This window comes from Phyllostomus hastatus, unplaced genomic scaffold (genome assembly GCF_019186645.2).
Source record: "Phyllostomus hastatus isolate PE091 unplaced genomic scaffold, TTU_PhHast_1.1 phas_scaffold_317, whole genome shotgun sequence".
NCBI classification, from domain to species: domain Eukaryota; kingdom Metazoa; phylum Chordata; class Mammalia; order Chiroptera; family Phyllostomidae; genus Phyllostomus; species Phyllostomus hastatus.
Window position 1 is genome coordinate 18577598 of NW_025334023.1, and position 21434 is coordinate 18599031.

Genomic DNA, 21434 nt, shown 5'->3' on the forward strand with positions numbered 1-21434 from the left:
TGATTGAACTTTTGACTTTCACTAAATTAAGGGTCCTGATAAAGTAAATTACATTTGAACTGGCTTTAAATTAGAAGTGTGAAATGGATTTTCAAATGGATCTATATACCAGCCTTTACCTTTACAGTAATATTTGGCTGAAGTACTGCACCAGCTGCTTGGTCTTCCATGTTTAAGTGGCACATCTGGCCCTGGAACTCCAGGCGTGTGCGCTGTGCAGGCCCCATTAGCATATGGAGGTGTGCTTCTACAAATGTTTTTATGATAGACTAGAGCAGGCATGTTGTGGATTTTTAAAAATTGATCTAAAGATTTTGTTTGTGAGAACTGATTTTTTAATATTTTAAATTATGGACAAAATAAACCCAATGTTATTATTTTCCCCTACCTTTTTATTTACTTTCCATCATAGAAACAGGTATGTATTTTTTCTATTCTTATTATTTGTCCTTAAGTGTACATGTGCCACAACATGTGCATATACGTACGTGTTTCTTGATGAGCACCGTGCATTTTTCTAGTCTACTGTAGACTGCAGACATCTCACAACAAGAGCTGTGTTTTTATTCTTGTGTAAGTGGTAATATCAGCACTTTCCAGTCTTCAACAACATTCATAGGGTGTTTTTTTCTGCAGTAATCATGGTGTTCATTAAAACAGGCAGTGGGAAGGTCCATTATAGGGATACTAATTGTACACCAATAATACTAGAAAAAGGATTTGAGAAATTGTATTCAATATTAGATAGAAGTTACAAAATATGTATCCTCACAGATTTAAACTATAATTTTTGTGTACATGGGCTTTAATTATGGACAGTGCAAATTATAAAATTTGTCTTCACAGCTGTAATAAAGGAGAAAGTAACTGCCAAAATTTGGATTCTGATTCAGCCACTTACTCTGTTTTATTATATGTAACTGGCTATTTGATTGGAATATATTTTGAAGTACAAAATGAAAAAGACAGGGGAGTAACTTACACTGACTGTCTATTCTGTGCTAATATTTTACTACTAATAATAATGACTTCTTCAAATACTTACAATGGGCAGCACACTGTATGAAGGATTTTATGTCTTATTTATTTCTCCCAATAGCCCTGTGAGTAGAACTAATAATGAATTCATGAACTGACATTCAGAAAGGGTAGATAACTTGCAGCCTAGTTTCAAACTTAGCTATGACTACCACAGTATATGGTACTGTCTGCATCTGAAGACAAGTACAGGCTTCCTTGCATGTTCTGTGATATGTGAATTTGGTATTGATCTAAAATCTGTAAGGCAATAAAGTGTTAAACAAGCTTTGAAGTCCTTAAACCCTGGGTTCATTGGCTGATGACACACGTCATTAATCACCCTTCCTTTTTCCTTAGACCCCCATTGTTTGTGTGGTTCTCTAATTAGAGAAGCTTACCTTTGGGACTCAGGTGGGTATGGGTAGTTAGGTCAGCAGAAAGGTGTTGGGCTGAATCATTAACCACTGCTACCTAGATGACTGCATTAAACCACATGGAATTGTTTTACTAGGAAGTTTGATCCTGGTGTAGTAGCTCGATGCAGGGGAGAATGGGCAGGATCAATTTGGTGAGAGTGACCTAGATTTTCCCCATTTCATTCTCATTTTGGGTGTTATTTCAGAAAAATGTGTGTATAGTTTCATCTGATGATAAAGCTGCCCTTATACGTCTTGATTCCAAGAATTTGATACCCTTTACCTCTGCTGAGAAAACAACTCACTGTTCTGCATTTGTTCTGTTGGATTCTAGAGTGCATAAAATAAGTTTTGTCACAGATGATAATAATGCCACTTATATTTTGACTTTGCTACATGACTTGAAAAGCTCTTTCTTGAAAACACACAGTCCTCTGAGTTAGAGAAGCGATGGAGTTGTGTCAGGTCACATTCCCACAAGAAGGTGTAGATGGATCTCGAACCCACGTCTTTCCTCAGTCATAATTCAGTGCTCAGTCTCTTTCTCTCTCTCTCTGCATTTATTATGTGTGTTTCTGATTTACTTTCCCAGAGGATTTTTAATTTTTAAAACTGTAGTAGCAGTGTCCTTTTTCACTTTTCATTTTGTTTCCTTTGCCTAGAAAGTAAAACTATATTTTTTAATATAGAAAAAAAAGTTTGGACTTGATATTGATATTTTTAATGAAGTTTAGACTTTTCATATATTAATATTCTTAATCATTTACTCCCTCCCCTCTCCGCTCTTACAGATTTTAACAGCCAAGCCCAAGAAACTGATGAGGAATGATTGCCTGAACTTGTGCCAGGGAGATGGCTAGGGTTAAGAGGAAATTTGGCAAATGTATGCCCAATAGGAGTAGTCAGAATGATCCACCAGCTCTTGGCTTCCCAGTGTTAAAAATCATGGCTTGAGCTGCTGGAGGAGCTATTTATCCCTGCAGCTGTTACTGAGTCTCAAGTTCAGACTCAGTTGTCTTCATTCAACCCTTGGGCATAGAATGGCTTCAACTTGTTTGGACTTTTGTCTTTCAAGAAACTTTTAAGTCATCTGCCAAAGGTTACTTAATAGCTCATGTTGTTTAGTGGTTCTCAGACTTAGGAGTGCACATGAATCAGCTGCAGAGTGTGTTAGCCATGCAGATTCCCAGGGCCAAGTCCCAAAGATTCTGAGTCAGTAGGTCTGAGGTAGGAGCCCAGAAATCTTCATTTAAGCACTCCAAGCATCTCTTTTGAATGTGGTTTTGAAGCACTAGCTTAAATTTACTTGGGCTCTTCAGAGAGTATCCATGAGATTTTGTCTTTTCTATAAAGTCTTTTTCCTTGTTTTTTTTTTGAAAGGCAGGGAATTGAGCTCATATTTTAGATAAATTTCATTATTAGTCCAGTTTTACAATCCAAATAAATGTTCTATTATTCATTAGTGGTGATAGTTTTCCGAATGCCTTTCCAATGGAACAAAAATCTATTTCTGGGCTTCAGTAATTGTGTGCTCCTATTTGGTGAAACTGCATAGGCTGGGATTAGTTGATCCATTTAGTGGTTTTATGTACTTAAGATTTTTGGAACTCGGTGAACAAAACCACATCTTTGCAATTCTTTACCATGCACAAGCATTTAATACATGTTTAATAGTGTTCACAATCAATGGATTCACTGTGGGGCCCAAACACAGTGGATCTAATCACAGTATAAATTGCTAGTCTGGGAGATGCAACGTAACCATTGTTTCCTTCACCAAGAATTCATTCTTACTCTTTGACCAGCAGGGATTCAGATTCTTCAATACTCAAGTTTTTGATGGTTTAGAAAGAGCACACTGTCTATTTTAAACTCTTATTTTCTATTAGATCTTTTGCAAGGTACAACTAGATCTTTTTAAGCAATGGCTTCACCATTTTATTTACTTGAGGTTAAAGCAATACTTAATTGGGATAAACAATTTTTAGTTTAGGACATTAATCATGGATAATTGGGAAGATATTTTTGCCATCCATTATTGCTAATTATACATATATTTCCCATTTATCAAGTATCTGTTTTGTTCCAGACACCATGCTAGCTGCTTTGTGGGTACTATTTCTGATTATCACAATAGCTCAGCAAGGCTGAGTTTAAGGACGCCTGCCCAGTTAGGGTCATGCACCCGGAAGTTATCAGAGCTGGGATTGGAACTCTAGAAATGGACTCCAAATATCACATTAATCCCCTTCTTTCCACTCCAGCATGCCATAATAGCCTTATCAAGCATACATATTAATCACATTTTTCTGTATTATTGCTGCATAACAAGCAGACACAAAATTTTAGTGGCTTGTTGAAACAGACATTTTTTTCTTGCTTCAACTGTTCTGGGGGAACAGTTGAATTAGCACTGTTGCAGGCTGTGCATTGAGTTGCGGTATATTCCACGTGTCTTCCCATTGCAGGATGCAGGCCACAGGAGTACACAAACTATCTGGGATTTGATGTTGTCAAAGTGGAGGTCAGAAGTGCCAGAGGACTGCTGGAAGCTGGCAGTGCTTCTTAGCACTGCTGCTCAAAACTGGCCCACCATCTATGAGCCAGAACAGCCCATGGGCCAAGCTCAGCATTGATGTGGGGAAGGGAAGACTACTTCTTTCACAGAGGGAGGGAGGGAAATGAATAACTACCTAATAATAATGCAGACTGACATAGTATATGACAACTCTCACTATGATCTTTATAGTCTAAAATTAATTGGGTGCTGCCTATGTGTAAGGCACTAGTGACACATACAGTTACTGGTGTATGGTGGGAAATTTCTAAGTCTCTCTGAGAGGTCAGAATGCAGCTGCAGGTGATGATACTTGTGGCGATAGCAGCAGTGGTTAAGTGACTGAGTACCATCTCTGTGACAGGTTCTGGGTGAATGTTTTATACAACTTAACACCACCTTTGGACTAAGTAGAATGCTTTATACAGATGCTCTCATTCAGTCACCCCATGCAGTAGGGACAGTGGTTTTCTTATTTTTACACCTCTGGTATTTTAAGAGGAAAAACTCCCATGTACTGCACATATGCATTTATTTTTACCTTTCTTTATGTCGAGATACAAGCCAGCATTTCTCCAATTTATATGAGCATAGAATGCTGTCTTTATTGCAAATGTTTTGATAGGATCAGCAGAGGCTTAGAAGATCTAATATGCACTTTGTTTCAACTAGATGCCCAAAATAGGTTGGTTTCTCATATTCATTAAGCACTGTAAAACTATTTTTGCGTGTGTGAACAGACTATTCCAACAATAACTATAACTTTATAATTGTGTTTAGTATCTGTGCTAGCTTTCTCCCATTTATCTCTCCAGATTAACTTTCCACCCTCCTGTCTGTGTCCAGATACCTGAGCACCTTGGCCAGATGGCTCCTTTGTTCCCTGACATTGGTTGGTTCTGCAAGTGGGAATGTAGAGAGGATGAAAGAGAGTTAGTTCAGGTTATTTATCCCTTCCTATACACTGGTTACTGGTGACTGGCCACATCCCTCTGTTGATGGGAAGAGACAACTCCCTCCTGTTGTCAACTCTGGAGCACCACATCTTTTTATATTATTATTATAACTTTTTTGACACCCTGCTCACACCTTTGTAAATAGTCTATTTATTAAATACTTCTCAGTTACCCAGTGTGAGTGTGCCATCTGTTTTTCTGACAGGACCCTGACTGAGCAAATATTCTTATGTAAATATTCTAAAACAAATTCTAAGTTTAAAAACATTTCTAAAACTGATGTTGTCTAACAGTTCTTACCAATTCCAGTCTCTGTGTTGCGGCTCTCTATGTGTTAGCACATTTCATTGGAGACCCGGAAAAACAATAGAATGACAATAATTATTTAGTGCTTTCATTTTACAAGAAAAGAAAATGCACCAGAGGACTTTGTCTTCCCATCTAGCTTGTGCTTTTCACATCTTCTCTGTGATGAAATGAAAACACTTTGCTGAAGTCCCTGACCTACCACACACAGGAAAATAAGGAGTTGGGCTGGATGGTGTGGTATTGGGATTTTTCAAGCTTTCAAACATTGTGATGCTGTGCTGTGGTGCTTCCGTCTTCTACAGGGAGAAGGATTCATTTCAACTGGTGGCCAACGGTTAAAAAAAAAAAGACATAAAACTAGGTTTTATCAGGTTAGTTCAGCTGAAGACCTGGTTGCTAGCTGCCAGTGCTGAGTCCAATCATTGGCTAGTTAAGAGTGAATGAATGAAAACCAAGAAAGGAAAAATTAAAAATATTAGATTCTCAAAAATCTAAAAATGGAACTGCCTTTTGACTTGACAATTCCACTGCTGGGATTACACCCTAAGAATCCTGAAACACCAGATCAAAAAACCTATGCACCCCAATGTTCATAGCAGCACAATTTACAATAGCCAAGTGCTGAGAGCAACCTAAATGCCCATCAGTAAATAAGTGGATCAAAAAGCTGTGGTACATTTACATGATGGAATACTATGCAGCAGAAAGAAAGAAGGAGCTCCTACCCTTTGCAACAGCATGGGTGGAATTGGAGAACATTATGCTAAGTGAAGTAAGCCAGGCAGTGAAAGACAAATACCATATGATCTCACCTATAAGTGGAACATAATTAACAAAACAAACAAACAAGCAAGCAAAATATAACCAGAGACATTGAAATTAAGAACAAGCTGACAGTACCCAGAGGGGAGGGGGAAGGGAAATAACGGGGGAAAGAAGGGAAAGAGTCATCAATGAACATGTATAAAGGAGCCATGGACAAAGCCAAAGCGGGTAGGATTGAGGGTGGGAGGTTGGAGTAGGTGCAGTGGGGGAAAGTGGTGGTGGGAAAATGGAGACAACTGTAGTCAAACATTAATAAGGCATTATAAATATTAGAAATATCAGGAGCCTTTTGTCATTGCAGAAACCGTTAGCCCAGCCCAGACATTTAAAGTGGTAGGTAAATCTCATAGTAGCATGCCTCTTGCATAATGTGATAATATATAAGCTTCTTTTTTCTTCTGTTAAGAAACACGAGAAATCATATTTTATCTTATGGTGATTGCTAATATTTCCAGCTTCTTTTCCTCCAACTTGCCTGTTAATTTCTTCCTTAACACACTGAGGAGTAAGACAGAGGTTCCTTGGTGGCTTTGGTGCAGTTCATAACTGCATGCTAAATGGCATTCCCTATCCTCAATTTTTGTTTGAGATGATATTTTACTTCCACCCATGCAAGTCAAAAGAGACTCAATGAATTTTGGCTCAGGCTTCCTGTTAAAATTTGCCCTTGGGACCAGAGTAAGCAAAGGAGAGAAGTGGAGCTATGATCAAGTGACAGCAGAAACTTTTCTCATGTCTGGATTTTTAACCTTAGCTTTAGACTTTTTGAACATAATTATTTGAGAGAAAAATAATGTTTCCCAGAGGAGCCCTGAACAGTCCACAACATTTAGATGAACTTAGTGGTTGTCATATAAGCCAGGTGGGAGAAAGGATTAGAAGCTTCTGGAAAATAATGAACAGTATATTTTTATGACTCTTTTCAGCAGGTGCCTTCTTCTTGACCTTTTCTTAACTGTTGACTGAAGGCAATTTAGGTTTTAATAGAGGACTGTTGGTTCAAATCTGTAATTACGTCTGCTTCGTGTAGCAAGTTCAAGCTGCTATTGTCCCTGTGTAACTAGTAAATGATGACAATAATGACCACCATCAGGAGGGAATCCAAATATGGTGGCAAGCCAACAACCTGGAAACTTGTCTTTTCTCTGAAATTTGGCTTTCTTTTATATTAATAATGGAAATTTTGAATGGCTCACCTTGCTTTTCATGTCAAGATCACTATTTCTGCTATGCCAGGTGGTACTGAATTGTTTTTATTTCTTCAATCAGTAAGAATGAAATTTCAAAGTTCTAGTAAGCAGAGGTTACAGAAACTATCAAATGATTACTTCATGTATTAATGGTTCTGTAGGTGTGGGATAAACGTATTGCCTTCCGTAACTGGATAGCTTGCATCTCATTTCAGTCTCTAAAAATGTTTTTGCAGGTGTTTTGAAGACACTTTTTATTTATCATTATGTTTGGAAGAATTACAGAGTTTGATAAATATTTATGTGATGCCACTGCATTCACAGTGTTTCACTGAAAGGAAACTGAAATGAAAATTAAAATGGGCTATAGTCTGTATTTTTAGCTTGCCAGTTTTTATGAAAGCATGTCTTATCAACAGTCAGAATCTACACAGAGTTGTATATAGCTTTCAATTCAATTTATATTAAATTCTGGGCACTGGTATATGAATTATTGAATACAATAGGACTCTCCAGATTTTCCTATTGGACATTGGAGGATTTAGTGGCTCCTCTAAGGCCACTCTTTGTGGTTAAATTCACAGATTTTCATGTGCATAACATAGGTAATACTCTAGTTGCTTTTAAGAAGCAGTATGCTGGTGAGAATAATAGAATAACATTGACTATGAAATGTCCTGAGTCAAGAAGTGAATAAAAGTTGAAGGAATTAAAAATCTGAGGTATGCACACATACACACTAAAAGATACTATGATAAAAACATAAAGGCTTTTTGGTTTACTCTGAAAATCGAATAAATAGAACTTAAACCAAGTCCATAGGTTTTTCTCCACTTGCTTCTGTTTAAATCTGCCTCTCTCCCTTCTGTGTTTCCCTTCTTCCTGTTTTTCTTGCCCTCCACCTCTTCCTTCCTGCATTCCCACATTTACAGTGCACTGATTCCCTGCTTTACACTGAACAGCATGCATAGAAGATTCAGTCAAGGACTAGTGGAAAATCATTTAATTGCCAACTGTGCGATGCCTAAGTGTCTGTGCCAGACATTCATCATGTTCATTGTGGCCTTAGCTCTTGTCACCCTTTAGCGTTATGGGATGCCTTTACAAATTCCTGTCAGAGACAAGACAGGATGAGAGGTCACTGGAGCATTAAAGTGAGCTGATGATCTGTAAGTGAGGCTCAGTTATCACGGAAAGCCCAACCCTGGAAAGGATCTAAGTTTTGTGAGGATGAAAGCTTATACCTCATATAATTTTGAGTGCGTGATTTGAGAAAAAGTGTGAGAAGTTATGACTACTAAATTATTATATTTGTTTGGAATAAGGAGAGAAATTTTAATAATGCATCAGTTTGAAAGTCAACAAATAGCACGTATCACACAATTCAGAAAAGTAATATAATATTTTTGTTGATCAAATGCCTGTCATACCTCTCTAATACCTTTTTCTCTTACTTTTTGGTTGTATTTTTGCTTTGGTAGCTTCTTTATGGGGTAACAATTTGTAATTGTTACTATAGAAAGTACACACCCGAAACTAATATAAAATAATATTGAATATAAATTGTAATTGAAAATAAAATTTTAAAAAGTACAGAAAGATTATTTTGTTTCCTCCAGTATTGCTAATTGCTAATTGAAATTTGTGTTTTATTATTGAGAGTTTAGAAATTTTTTTCCATTGTTGCAACTTGTTATTGGTAATGTTATCTAAATTTTCTATATTGGTGTCATTTTTGAAAAAAAATCTATCAAGTCTCTTTCTCACATAAGCTACAACAGATGTGTTCGCTGTTAATACTGCTACAGGTCTATGCTTTATAAACAAAAAGAGTCTATTAATTTTTGTTTCAGAGAGTCTAATCAACAAAAGAAGAAATTCATGGTAAGCTTATAATTCGTAGCCTGAATTCCAGAAGAAAACTTTCATTTTGACTGTGTAGGCAAGAACCATACCGCCAAATACAGGTTTACAATGGGGAATTTTCCTCAGACCACTTCTGGCTCTGTGGACTTTGATCCTACTCTCCCCTCCCCCACTGCCATAATTTCAGCACTGGCCACTACAGGAAATGTTCAGGTGGTGATACAAGTACTAATCCTTCATTTCCATGCTACAATGGTGGGTGTCTCAGTCCCATATGTAGTTGGAGTGTTGTTGGAATCCATTTCTGCACTGGGACGACTCACAACAGTTTGAACAGTTATACATTGAATCGATGGGGAACCACATAAATATATGCCACTAACTGCACACTAAATGTATCCCCAGCTCAATTTTCCCTGGAACAGGTGGCCCAAATGCCTTCAGCCACTCTACCTTGTTGGGAACCACCCTGTCTGGTGTCAGAAGCCGTAACCCCCGCCAAGGCTAAGGCTGAGGGAATGACCTTGGACCGTAAGCCAGCAAGGAGACAAAAGCTTGTCTCCCTGGCAGGAGTGCCACTTCTGCTCCTTTTACGTCATCCATAACTGGCCCCCAATGCTTGGTTGGTTAGCCAATGATGGGTAAGATTCCCTAAGGGGGGAACGACCTAAGACAGGCATGATCATGTGGGAGGCCCCCAAGGAAGGACTTTGGGGGCTACAGCAAAAGGGAGTGATGGACCCCAGCCCCTCGGCTTTGACAAAACCTGAATCCTCATTGTCTGCGAGAAAATCTCCTAATCTCTTGGCTGCCTTACTTCCCTTGCTCTACTTAAGCCTGAAACAATGACGGAGGGTGGTGCAGCCCTGTGCTGGAAAGGGCAGGTTCCCCGGGCAATCAGGCCTAAGAAAGAATATATAAAATCTTGTAAAACCTACTTTGTTTAGAATGCTCTCAATGAAATGATAAGGGTCCAAGCAAGAAGTAAGTTTGTTCCTCAAAGTTTTACAGTTCTTTAGCTATTTGACACTGACTCAGAATAGGCCCTCAGAGTTCTTTGTTATCTATGGTTTGATCCTTACTTCCTGGCAATGATTAATGAGCTTTACCTGAATTCCTGTGTAAACAAACCCAATAAAGGCCTGCTCAGGCAGGAGAACGAGGCGCTCTCCCCTAGGGAGGGTGGTCATGATGCTCCCCACTAGAGAGAGTGGCCATTTTGTCCCTATTTCTCCACAGGATTTGTTTGTCCGTGTGTATGTTTTTCTGGTGTTTCGATGAGCCATCTGCAGCGTTCTCAGGTCACTGCTGGTTGGTGGTCACGACACTACCTGATGATTCAAAATGTCATGAGGAAAACAATGTCATTGGAAGGAAAAAAGAAAGAAGTTTTTAAGTCTTTTGCAAAAATGGTTAACGGTGTGAACCATTGCTAGGTCCTCCCTATGGCTTAAAAGCTTTGACTTTGCTAGGTCCATGTTAAATCTGCATCTGCCTAGTAATGTTAATAAATGAATATTTTCTGAAAGAAATAAGTCTTCAAGGTGATGAGAGACAGTGACTGCTCATCAGGCCACAACAGTTGGTCCTGATTTGAAAGTTGGTGACACTTAGACCAGATTGAAGGATTTTTGTCACCCTCATGTATTATTAAGCCAACAGACAAAACAGTGCCCAGGACATAAGATCAAGGTTACATGTGAGTGGGTCTGGCTCCAAGATGTCTCCAAATAGGTACCCTGAAAGTTCTGTTGCCAGAGCAGTACTTGAAGAGTAGGAAAATATTCAAGTTCAAGAAATACAGAGGCTTGAGCTCTGCCCTTTCAGAGGGGGCGGCTGGTGAGAGGGTTGCACTGTTGAGTGCACCCCCTCTTTTTTATGACACCTCTTTGCCAGTTCACTAGTGAGAATACACCAGTGGATTTTCTGGAAGCAAATAAAAAAGGGCCTTTGGGAGCTGTCTTAATAAGTGTCATAGAGTTCTTTCACTTAGACTCATTATCTGTATCCTAAAAGCATGGCTTGGCATTTTGCCCTAAGTCATGTTGGTTTCTCTTAACCATAACTTTCATAATCTTTTAAAATTTCATTATAGATCATCTAATTTATTACTATAATAATGTACATATCAATAGCACATCTCACAATCAGTAATTCTCATGCCTATGGGCATCAATAGGATGCTTTTTACTTTATTGATGGTGACCTTGTTAAAACTCTGTGATTAAACATTGACTTGAGTTTGTCTTTGATGTAGAATTATACAGTTGGGATATTATGTCATACTTGAGCCAGTATGAGGCCCTGAGGTCCTGATGGAAGCTTGGTAATGGGAAATAAGTTTTTGATTTTCTTCCAAGTATGTGGATGCCCTGCCCTTGTGCATATGGCACATCTCTCCCCAAATCTGGCTACCTCTGTGATTCTTTCTCACATCAGAGGATATTTCTAAAGGAATATTTATTGCATGGTTAAACTAAATGAGCTTTGAGATGAAAATAGCGATCAAATATATGGACAACAATTTCATAAAACACTGTTCTAGTTGCTAAAAGTGCAGATGTAGTCCTTTTTCCATGTGTCTGGTAGTTTTATACTAGAACACAAATCATCAACATCAGACTAGGTGAGAGTTCCCTTACGGGTTTCACAGCCTGGATAATGTAGGTACTCAAGGCTGTTAATTCTAAGTCAGAATTCTGTATTCCACAGTCACACTGGAAGACTCAAAACTGTGTAGTAATACTTAAGCTAATGGAGAACTTGATAGTTTGGTAGATATGCTCAAGAACCAGGACATAATCAAAAACTGCTCTTAGGGAGTCTTCTAAATAGCATGTGAAAAGAATTTGCACTGGTTCCGGCCGCTGTCCAGCACTCGAACCTGAGCCCAGGATGTTGTGGCACCAAGGTAGCCACCATCTCCCTCAGCAAGTTGGTCAAGGCCCCGCTTGGTTTGGCTCTCGGTGGAGCCACGTCCCTGACTAAGGGGCCCATGCGGGGTGTGGGCTGCCGGCTCAGACCGTGTGCAGTGCCTGTGATTGCTTGCACAGGACTGACAGCCTGCGGAGAAGACTGACGTGCGGATCCCTTTGCATTCCGGGTGTCTCGGAAGAGCAGCCACATGCTCTGGCTTAGCTGCAACCCACTTCAGAGAGGTCGGAGCTGGTGTCACAGATGAAGGTTATAGAGAGAATATTGGTGTTGTAGTGTTTAATTATGGCAAAGAAAAGTTTGAAGTAAAAAGGGGTGACAGAATGGCACAGCTCATTTGTAAATGGATTTTTTATCCAGAAGTAAGTTCAAGTTATGGGTAACACTGGCAGGGGTTCAGGAGGTTTTGGTTATACTGGAAGAATTAAATGTATACCCAGAATAGAAAGTTAGAAGACATACTATTTTTCTTAAAGAGTTTTTGTGTAGTGTTTTTCACTTCTGTAAGCTTAATAGCTTTAGTTTCCAAAAATATTTCATTCTCTTATGATCAAGGAATGGGCACTCTGTTAGGATCACAGAGAACGTGACTTTTTTGTGTTTTTTTTATACATTTCATGTATAAATTCACATGCTAACCTAATGCAGTTTATGTTGTCAATCAAATATACATCAATTACTGATCCCCCAGAACAGTATTTTTTAATTCACTAATTGCTGCCTCTTTAACAACTTACTTTTCAGATTGCTTTATAAATAATAAGCAAAGCATTTAATTCAATAAATCTGAATTCTTTCACAGATATTATATAAACTGAACTAAAAGATAATAAAAAGTTGAAGTTAAAAAAGAATTTTTAACTGAAACACATAAACTATTACTTAGACCTCATTTACTTTGACTCTGCACACAGTTCTAATAAGCTAGACTTGTGGATACATAGTCCTCTAGTATTTTAGAGGTCACAAAACGGAGACACTTCTTTAAGCAGCATACCAACATCAATGAGAAATAACCCTGTTAATCTGGCAGCAAGAGAAATAAACAGCTAATCCCCAGTACATGATTATCATACTCCAGGAATTAAAAAGCATCAAATCATTTGCTATTCTGAAGGATTCTATGAGATAGGTACTTATTATCCATATTTTACTGATGAGGAAACAAAAGCTGAATTTTAAATAACTTGTCCAAGGTTTCACAGCTTGAAGTGAAGCTGGGGTTTGAATAAGATAGTTCAGCCCCAGAGTCTGAGCTCTAAATCACCATACTTCAGATATTCTTTGGATAAATGGCCCTAAGTAGCTCCTTATGGATAGAAACCCAAAGGGAGTCCATCACTTCATTACCACAGCATGTAATAACTGATCATTGTAATGAAAACTCGCAGACATTGTCCAAGTCTGCTCTCTAGAAAATAGCCTGAGGCAAAAGTTACAATACGGGCTAATGTTTTATTAAGGCTGCAGATTGTAGGGGGATAAGAGTGAGAGGGGAAAGGAAGCCAGGTTGGAAGGAAGAGAGACCAAAGATAAATTGGTGTGTTATTAAATTGGTCATAGCTGCAACCTGTTTCTCAGTCACTCTCTGCCATGTCTCCAGGGAGGCCACACGGAACAGCTGCATCTTGGCCATTAGGCTGAGAGTAGAAAAGAAGGGCAAGCAATTCTCCATTTAGCTCTTTCCCATTTTAAACCTCGTATTGGTGAGATCTGCCACCTAGGACAGTGACTTCCCAGCTCTTCGGGATTGTGCTTGTTGTGCCTGGGCAGTTGGTGTGGAAGCCAGTGCTCTGTGGTTATAGTGCAGTCTGGTCATTGTTCATCCATTACAGCCTCTGCTGTCAACTTCGGGGAGTGCCTTTTTCTGTTGTAGGAGTGAGGGGTCCTGTCTGGAAGCTGGTGAACAGTTGAGGCCTGGGGGGTAGTGGAGCAGCTTGTGTTGAGCAGATCTTGGTTGCACAAACTAGATCTAAGCAAAAATTTAGAATGTATTTGGGAAAGATTTTCCATCAAAATAAACAAAACCTAAGCAAAGCAAAACACAACCCATAAAATTGTGATGCCTACCTGGGCAGGCATTCAGCTACATACTAAGAAAACTCAACTACACAACATATTCCCTAAAGGCTCTGACTCTGATTGATCAAGGTGTTATAGTTCCTATTTATCTGGACTCTGGAATGCTTAGAACTACAAGGGAAACGGTGTCAGCATTTCTGATTCTGTGACTGATGAGGGCAAAGCATCTTATTAATACCTATGAATTCTTGTGAGCATCTGACATTGAGTGCTGTGTTTTCAAATGTATGTGTTTGAATTCACAGGCTAGAAATGCAGAGGGAGGCAGAAGACAGCCTAGAGGTTGAGGATTGTCTGTTGAACTTTGCCATCTCCCTCCCTCGTCACAATATCTCCATCATCATTGTGCCCATCGTCAGCAGCATCACCAGTATCATCCAGCACCATGGAAAGCTTACTATTAGATAATCTGCAGGGTGTTTTGCATACTTGAGCTCACTCAGTCCTCACAGTAAACTTATGAGGCAGGTACTCTTATTGCTCCAGATTTATGGGTGTGGTAATTGAAGTTTAGAGAAGTTAAATCACTTGCTCAATTTTGCAAACCTGGTAACAGAGCCAAGGCTCCAACTCACATCACCTAATTCCATAGCCTTTGCTTCTGTCCTGACCACATACTGTTCCTGGGCCCCACCTGTCTGGGTCCTCCAAGAAATTTGCAACTTTCCCCATGCCACTCTGTGCATCCCATTTTCTCATGTGCTTTTGTTGATAGGGGCGTAAAGGGGATATCTGCAATATTCAGTCATTCATTATACATTGCATATTATCACATGTACTATATAATGTAATGAACACACAATATAGACTAACTCTAATGCATATTAAATGTAAATGTACAATACATTATTTAATGTAAACAATTATATAATACAGGGTGGGACAAAACTAGGGGTATGGTTGTATGTGAAATAGAGTTTATTGTATTATTATTTATTAATTATATTATTTTCCATACAAACAACTGTAAGCCTACTTTTTACCCCACCCTGCATTTTATACATCATAATGTGTTATTGATATGATCATGTATGTTATTGTTATTATATATTATATTTATTGAGCACCTAGTGTATACTAGGCATTGTTCTAGGCACTAAGTTAGACCAGTGAACCAAATGGACAAAAATCCGTGTTCCTGTAACATAATAATAATAATGATAATAATTAATAATAATTGATCAACTAATTATTAAATTAAGCAATTAGTCAATTAAACCAATGGATAATAATTAATCAAGAAATAAGTATAATGAAATTAATAGAAATAAATAACCAAGATAAGTATAATGCATAACATGTTAGATGGCTTTAAGTGCCAAGCAGAAAAATAATGCAAGTAAGGGAGAGAGAAGGTGGACTGGTGGTGGTAGGTTCTGAAGAAACGGTTCTGGATTAGGTCTGGAGAGACTTTAGATTGTCAACTTGTTAGTTCACCTTGGAGGAAGGCAAGAAAGATGGGAGCAAACTCAGTTGATAACCACATATAAACTCTTAACTACTCTTTGTGATGAACAAAACTACTATGACTGTAGGAAAAATATGATTTAAGAGACAGCATTGTAAGTGCAGACTTGTTAAACTCAGAAGTATCCTCTTTGAAAGCATTTTCCAGTGAATTGAAAGTCTTGATGTAAATACACCTTTTCTCAAATTTCCTTTAACTCCACTGTGTCTACACAATAAGAAGAAAATGTTTTCACTGCCTCTGCCCTTGTTAATTACAAACACATTTCCCATCTTCCTCTGGAGTCTGGTTTTCTGACTACTATCACACGGCAATTGTCCTTGCATGACCAAATGTGTTGCCTTTCATCCTATCCGATTGAGCAGCTGCTCTGTGAGGTGTGATGTCCTCCTGGTGCTGGGCATGGAGCTTGGTCCTTGCTTGAAGAACTTCCATTCTTATCGGGAAGATAAAGCATGCATACAGAAGAAGTGGAAGTGTGTTGTCCTGTTTAATAAAATACACACCTGTACCTAAATTACTAATTTTCAAAGAATTAGAGTAATTTAATACTATTCCTGCTAAATTCAAACTGAACTGGAGTGTATGTAGTCTGGTGCTCTGCATGGACATTTGAGGAAGACGGGACTTGTGGAGATGAAGTGACTTTTCCATGGCCCTGCAGCTGCTCCCTGATGTAATTGAACTTTGAACCCAGGACTTCTAAGCATGGGCCCTTTTCCCTCAGAGATGTCTTGATGATTCAAAAGAGGCTTTTCTTTGTGTCTGAGGCGATCGTCATTAGCTGGTTACTGATGAGACGTGGAGCTACTGACTCTAACTAGAATGGCTGATGCCGGAGTTGACTGTGTGCACTTGTGAGGTTTTTTGGTGACCACCCTCTTTATGTTATTTTCCGAGTTAGTATTTCACATCCTGCTGTTTACTGACCTAAAAAGATACATAACATTTGAAGTACAGATGAAAGCGCATTTTTTAATCACGCATCCTCAGTTTTTAGTCACAGAACTCTTTAAATTAAATCATTAGCATATGCAAACATTCCTTTTCCCAAAGTTGTTTTCTACTCTGCAATTATGTTATTTGAGGTAAGACAAGTAAAACCAACTTTAAGACACTAGACATTAAACTGAGAAGCAGTATCATTGTTATTATAAAATATGAAGGGGCTGTGAAAAACAGAAACAACACAGCCCTTCCCCGTGGCTCCTGGCAGTGCCTGTTAAACAACGTGATGCCCCTGAGCCCTCCAGCTTCCCTGGGTGAATGCTGGGGTGTTGAAAATGCTCTGCTGGGACTGACTGTTTAGACCACTTACTTTAGCTGGAGGTAGGTGGGAAACACATGCTCTGCATTCTTTTGTTCTGATCAAACCAATGCTCTTTCTCCAGCTGTAAGGTCAAATTTCCAGCCCTTCTGTAGAATTAAATTGTCTGCTTTGTCTAGAACCTGTTTGAGTTTCAGAGCTGCAGTGGGAAAGCAGCCCATGTGGGGAGCAAGAATGTGCAGTTGGCTCCCCAGCAAATAGTTAATCATTCTGGGGACCTCCAGTTCTCACTTAACATGCAGAACTCCGTACCCAGGTTTGAGTAGATGGCCTGTCACTCTCAAGCTTTCTCTCTGTGACAGGGGAATATTTCCTACTCGATGCATGGGGTTATTAATAAAGATGTTGGAAACAACAAACCTGCTGTTTTGGCTTCTAACCAGAAGCTGAATAAATACAAGAAATTCTCTGTCTCTCTCAAATGGATCCTAGAGTCTTTCACTTTGGATAATGAGTGTACTTTTCTTTACTTGGGTGTTTGTTGTTAGTGAGTATTTTTTTGTCTTTCAGGGTTCTGAGCTGCTGTGATTTGGCAAATCTTGAACAGGCATATGACCCTTAAATAACTGTACTGAGAAATACAGAAAATATTGAGCAAGAGGCTATAAGTAAGCAAATATATCCTAAGAGCTCATGGATGAAAATTGCTTTTTATTTAATGAGTCATTTTTATTGAATGGTAATGATTATGTCCAGGCCATAAATACAGTGTAAATTCCCTTCAGCAGACACTAAGAAGATGCTCAATTGGAAGCAACTTTAAAGGCTTCAGATTATTGAGGTACAAATTTTCAAACCTGCACATTCTGTGTGTGTGTGTGTTTGTGTGTGTGTGTGAGAGAGAGAGAGAGAGAGAAACCCAACAAGAGCTTATGTGTAAGAGCAAATATTTATGCCTGTCATCTGTACCTTGTTTCGTATAACACCTTGGAGGCAAACTTGTAACAGTGTAATGGTAAAAAGTTTTAAAAGTGTTGCTACATGTGTCATATTATTATCTACCTTTTTCCTATTCTACAAGTGGGAAAAATGAGACATAATAAGGTTTGATGACTTGCCCAAATACTTTGACTTTCCAACATACCATACTGTCTCTTGTGTTTATGAATGTGTAATTTTTAGGGCTTACAATTTGAATAATCTGTCTTCAAAGTTTGATTACGTTTTTCTTCCAGGAACACTCAACCAGGGACAGGAGTTATTGCTGGTGGTTAAACTTAATTGTTTATACAGGATATTTTTAAAAAATTCAACTGTGTTCCACATAGCCCTAGGAAATGAAATAAAAATTGTTGTCCAGTTATTTTAAATTACATTTAGTCTCTGTGTTCTGCATTCTGTCTGTATTAAGATTCTGTTCAGCTGCCCAGAGAGCAAGTGATAAAAATGTTTCTAGCTGATAGTTATATTGTCAAAGAATCTGTCTGGCTATTTCCAGCTTATGCTGTGAGATCAACGGGTTTTGTGAGAATTGCTGAATATGCCCAAGATCTGGGTATACAGGCCCAGCTTGAATTCACCCCCATTGGCAATACTTCATCTTATTTCAGCATCAATTGTTAATTGTCTTATTACTTCTGTTTGATCGTAAGTTCCTTGAAGGCAGGATTTGTATCTAATGCACTGTTGTGTCCTGTGTCTCGGCCACTCAGAGCTCAGCATACAGTCACTCCTCAGTAAGTCGTTTTGGAAGGAAAGGGAGAGAAGGAAGGGCTGGCTGTGCGTGTCCAGCGGCAGCTGTGTCTCTGCCTCACTCCTTTCCAAAGGCTGGGTGCGATGAAGGTGAGGTCTTTTCTGGCCATCAGCTTCACCTCTAAAGATGTCTGGGATTTGTTCCAGTACCTTCTTTGCTCTTTTGTGGTTCAAAGCTTTAAGCGATGTATGTGTAGACCGAGAACATTGAGACATGGGTGATCTACGAAGAGCTTAAGTGTAAATATGGGAGTTTGCGGCTTATTTTTTCCCTAGCCATTTAAGGTAGTGACAAAACTAATGATAACAACTTACATTGAAAAAAATAGTATTTGACTTCTCAATAATTTTCACTATAGTTTATTGACCCCAGTGGGGTTTTTAGCTTATATTTATGGCTTCTTTTTCCCTGCCCTAATGGAGCCAAGAAAATGTCTGCAAACCTACCCATCACTTTCTTATAAGTATAGTCATCTCAGATTTCCCGTGCTTTCTTGTCACCAGGCTTGCTCTTCTCTTACAGTGTGTTTAATCCTCTCTTGGTCAATTCTTAGGCTGACTCTTTATATTTCTATTATCTGGAGGACTTTATCCTCAACACAATTCTTTTATTGTCTTTCTTCTCACCTCTCTTTCAATAAAGCCTCATAAACCTTTCATTGGTTACTTCAGCTCAACAAGCCCCTTCATACCTCTGCCCCCCTTGGGTAGGTGCTGCCTCTCTTACCCTGGTTGGAACTTTAGATACATTTTAGGCAGCAATTTTTTTATATAAGACTTTATATATTATTTGGACTGTGCCAAAGACCTCAGATTTTCATGACTCTCTTAGAGAGTTTTTAATATCTTCACCTTCAAGTCCCTCAATTTCTATTTCATAAACATTGATGACCTCTTTGATGTTTCTTTGCAAAAGGACTTTAGTGGTTTTCCAAGTGAGGTCTTTGGACTTGTCACCACCCTCCCTCCCTCCCATCCATATACTTTCTGTAGGCAATGCTTCTGACTTCTTCAAAACACTCTATCTTCTCCTTTATTCTGTCTTCAGTAAGAATTATTGTCTTTCTTTCTGGAGAGTGTAGTTTTGAGCTTGCTCCACAACTGATTTTGTATTATATACTAAATGAGTTATTTCATATGCAGCATAGAGCACATGTCTGGATTCCTTATGTATTTGTTTTAGCCTTCCCACTTCGAAAGGAATGTAATGGGCATTGCTGTTGCTCAGAAGCGCATGCCCCCAGACCGTCAGACATGCAGATCTGAGACACAGAAGCTTCCGATTATCAAACATGTCTGCAGTTACCAAGCCATGGCTTCAATGTTTTCTTCTGGCAGGTAACATACACTCCTTCTGATGGGATTACTCTGTTTGAGGGGGCCAGGGAATGGTTGCTGCTAGCAAGAAATCATCTTTTGTGTACAAACCAGGCAGTTCAGTGGTAACTCAGACCAAAGTAGATTATTCTGTCTTTGCCTCTGCCCAAATCACTTTGCTGGACTATAGATGAGAAAAAAAGCCAGAAACTCTGGGCTGGGACAGTTCATGTTCAAGAGCTGAGAGGCCCTTGTGAACAATGAGGAGAAGGCTTGCAGGTCAGCTCCTGGCTTGGGTTTTCTCATCTGTTCATTTTCAGGGCCAGGACCTTCACAGGTGTGATAAAAAAGCATACTACGTACTAGGAAAAAAATCAGACATTTCAATTGGGTTTGTATTTCATGTTTATCATTGCTTTGAAATTGCTCAAATGGCCAGAATTGGGTCTTTGGAGTAGAAAAATATGGGCTTCTTAGTTCTAACCACATGTGGGAGGAAGAAGTTCAATTAGGAATCAGACCAGGTTCTGGGTGATGGATGTCCCAGAATGGGGCTGTGAGGTTAGGTGAGGTCAGAAGCCAGCTTACAGGTGCTGGTTAGGTCATTAACTAGAAGAACATTTGGATGAAATAACCAGGAGAGACAAAATGGATTGTGCTATTTCTTGATGATGCTGTTGGGCTGGAATGCCATCCTGTAATCAGATTTGTGTGTGTGTCGGGGGGCGGGTATGGGGAGGCGTATTCAAGGAAAGTAGGAACAAAATGTTACAGGTGAGGTTCTGCTGTGGGGATAATTGTTGTTAAATTTAATAATAGGGATTATGTGTGGGGAAGATTAAGTTTGAGAATTAATGTGAAGGCACCTGTTAATCATATACGTTCCCATTTCTGGTTGACCTTTGGCATTTACTGTGCCTCTTGCTAATTCCTAGTGTGGACAGTTTGTGCCTGGTACATAAATATTCCATTTGCTCTATAGCCTTCAGGGTCTGTGGTCCTTAATGGGTTCTACAGGCTCCACCATCCTCTTCCAGCTACACTTGGCTGTCTGCTTGATTGGTCAACTGTAGTTTATACAGCTGTTTCTTCTTTGTTGAACACCCCAAAAGAAACCATGTTGGCTGTGCTGCATCACATGGGGTGGCACCGCATGACCTTCACAGCCACCCTGTGAAGCATAATCATCCACACTTCACAGAGAAGGAAGGACACACAGAGGGCAGGACTGAGCTCTTCATAGTGCTGAGGCAACGCCCAGTCCCCTTCACCCTCAGGCCAACTCTCTTTTGATAGATAACCTGTTGGTGACACTTCAGTTTTGTTTTAGCAGGTAGAATTCTTTTCCAGACTGATGAAGGTACAGGGTCACATTTCCATGAGTGGGTGCTGGAACAGAGACTCCCACTCAGTGCCCTGATGCTCCCCACTGATCTCTCCCTGTGGGTGAGCCGCTGATGGGATGAGGTCCTCAG

The 21434-nt window shown here is 39.2% G+C and overlaps 1 protein-coding gene across 1 annotated transcript in view; it reads left to right on the forward strand.

The window, feature by feature from the left end:
• FAT3 (FAT atypical cadherin 3) overlaps positions 1-21434 on the forward strand; it is a 637939-nt gene that overhangs the window by 134127 nt on the left and 482378 nt on the right. The window lies entirely within an intron of this gene.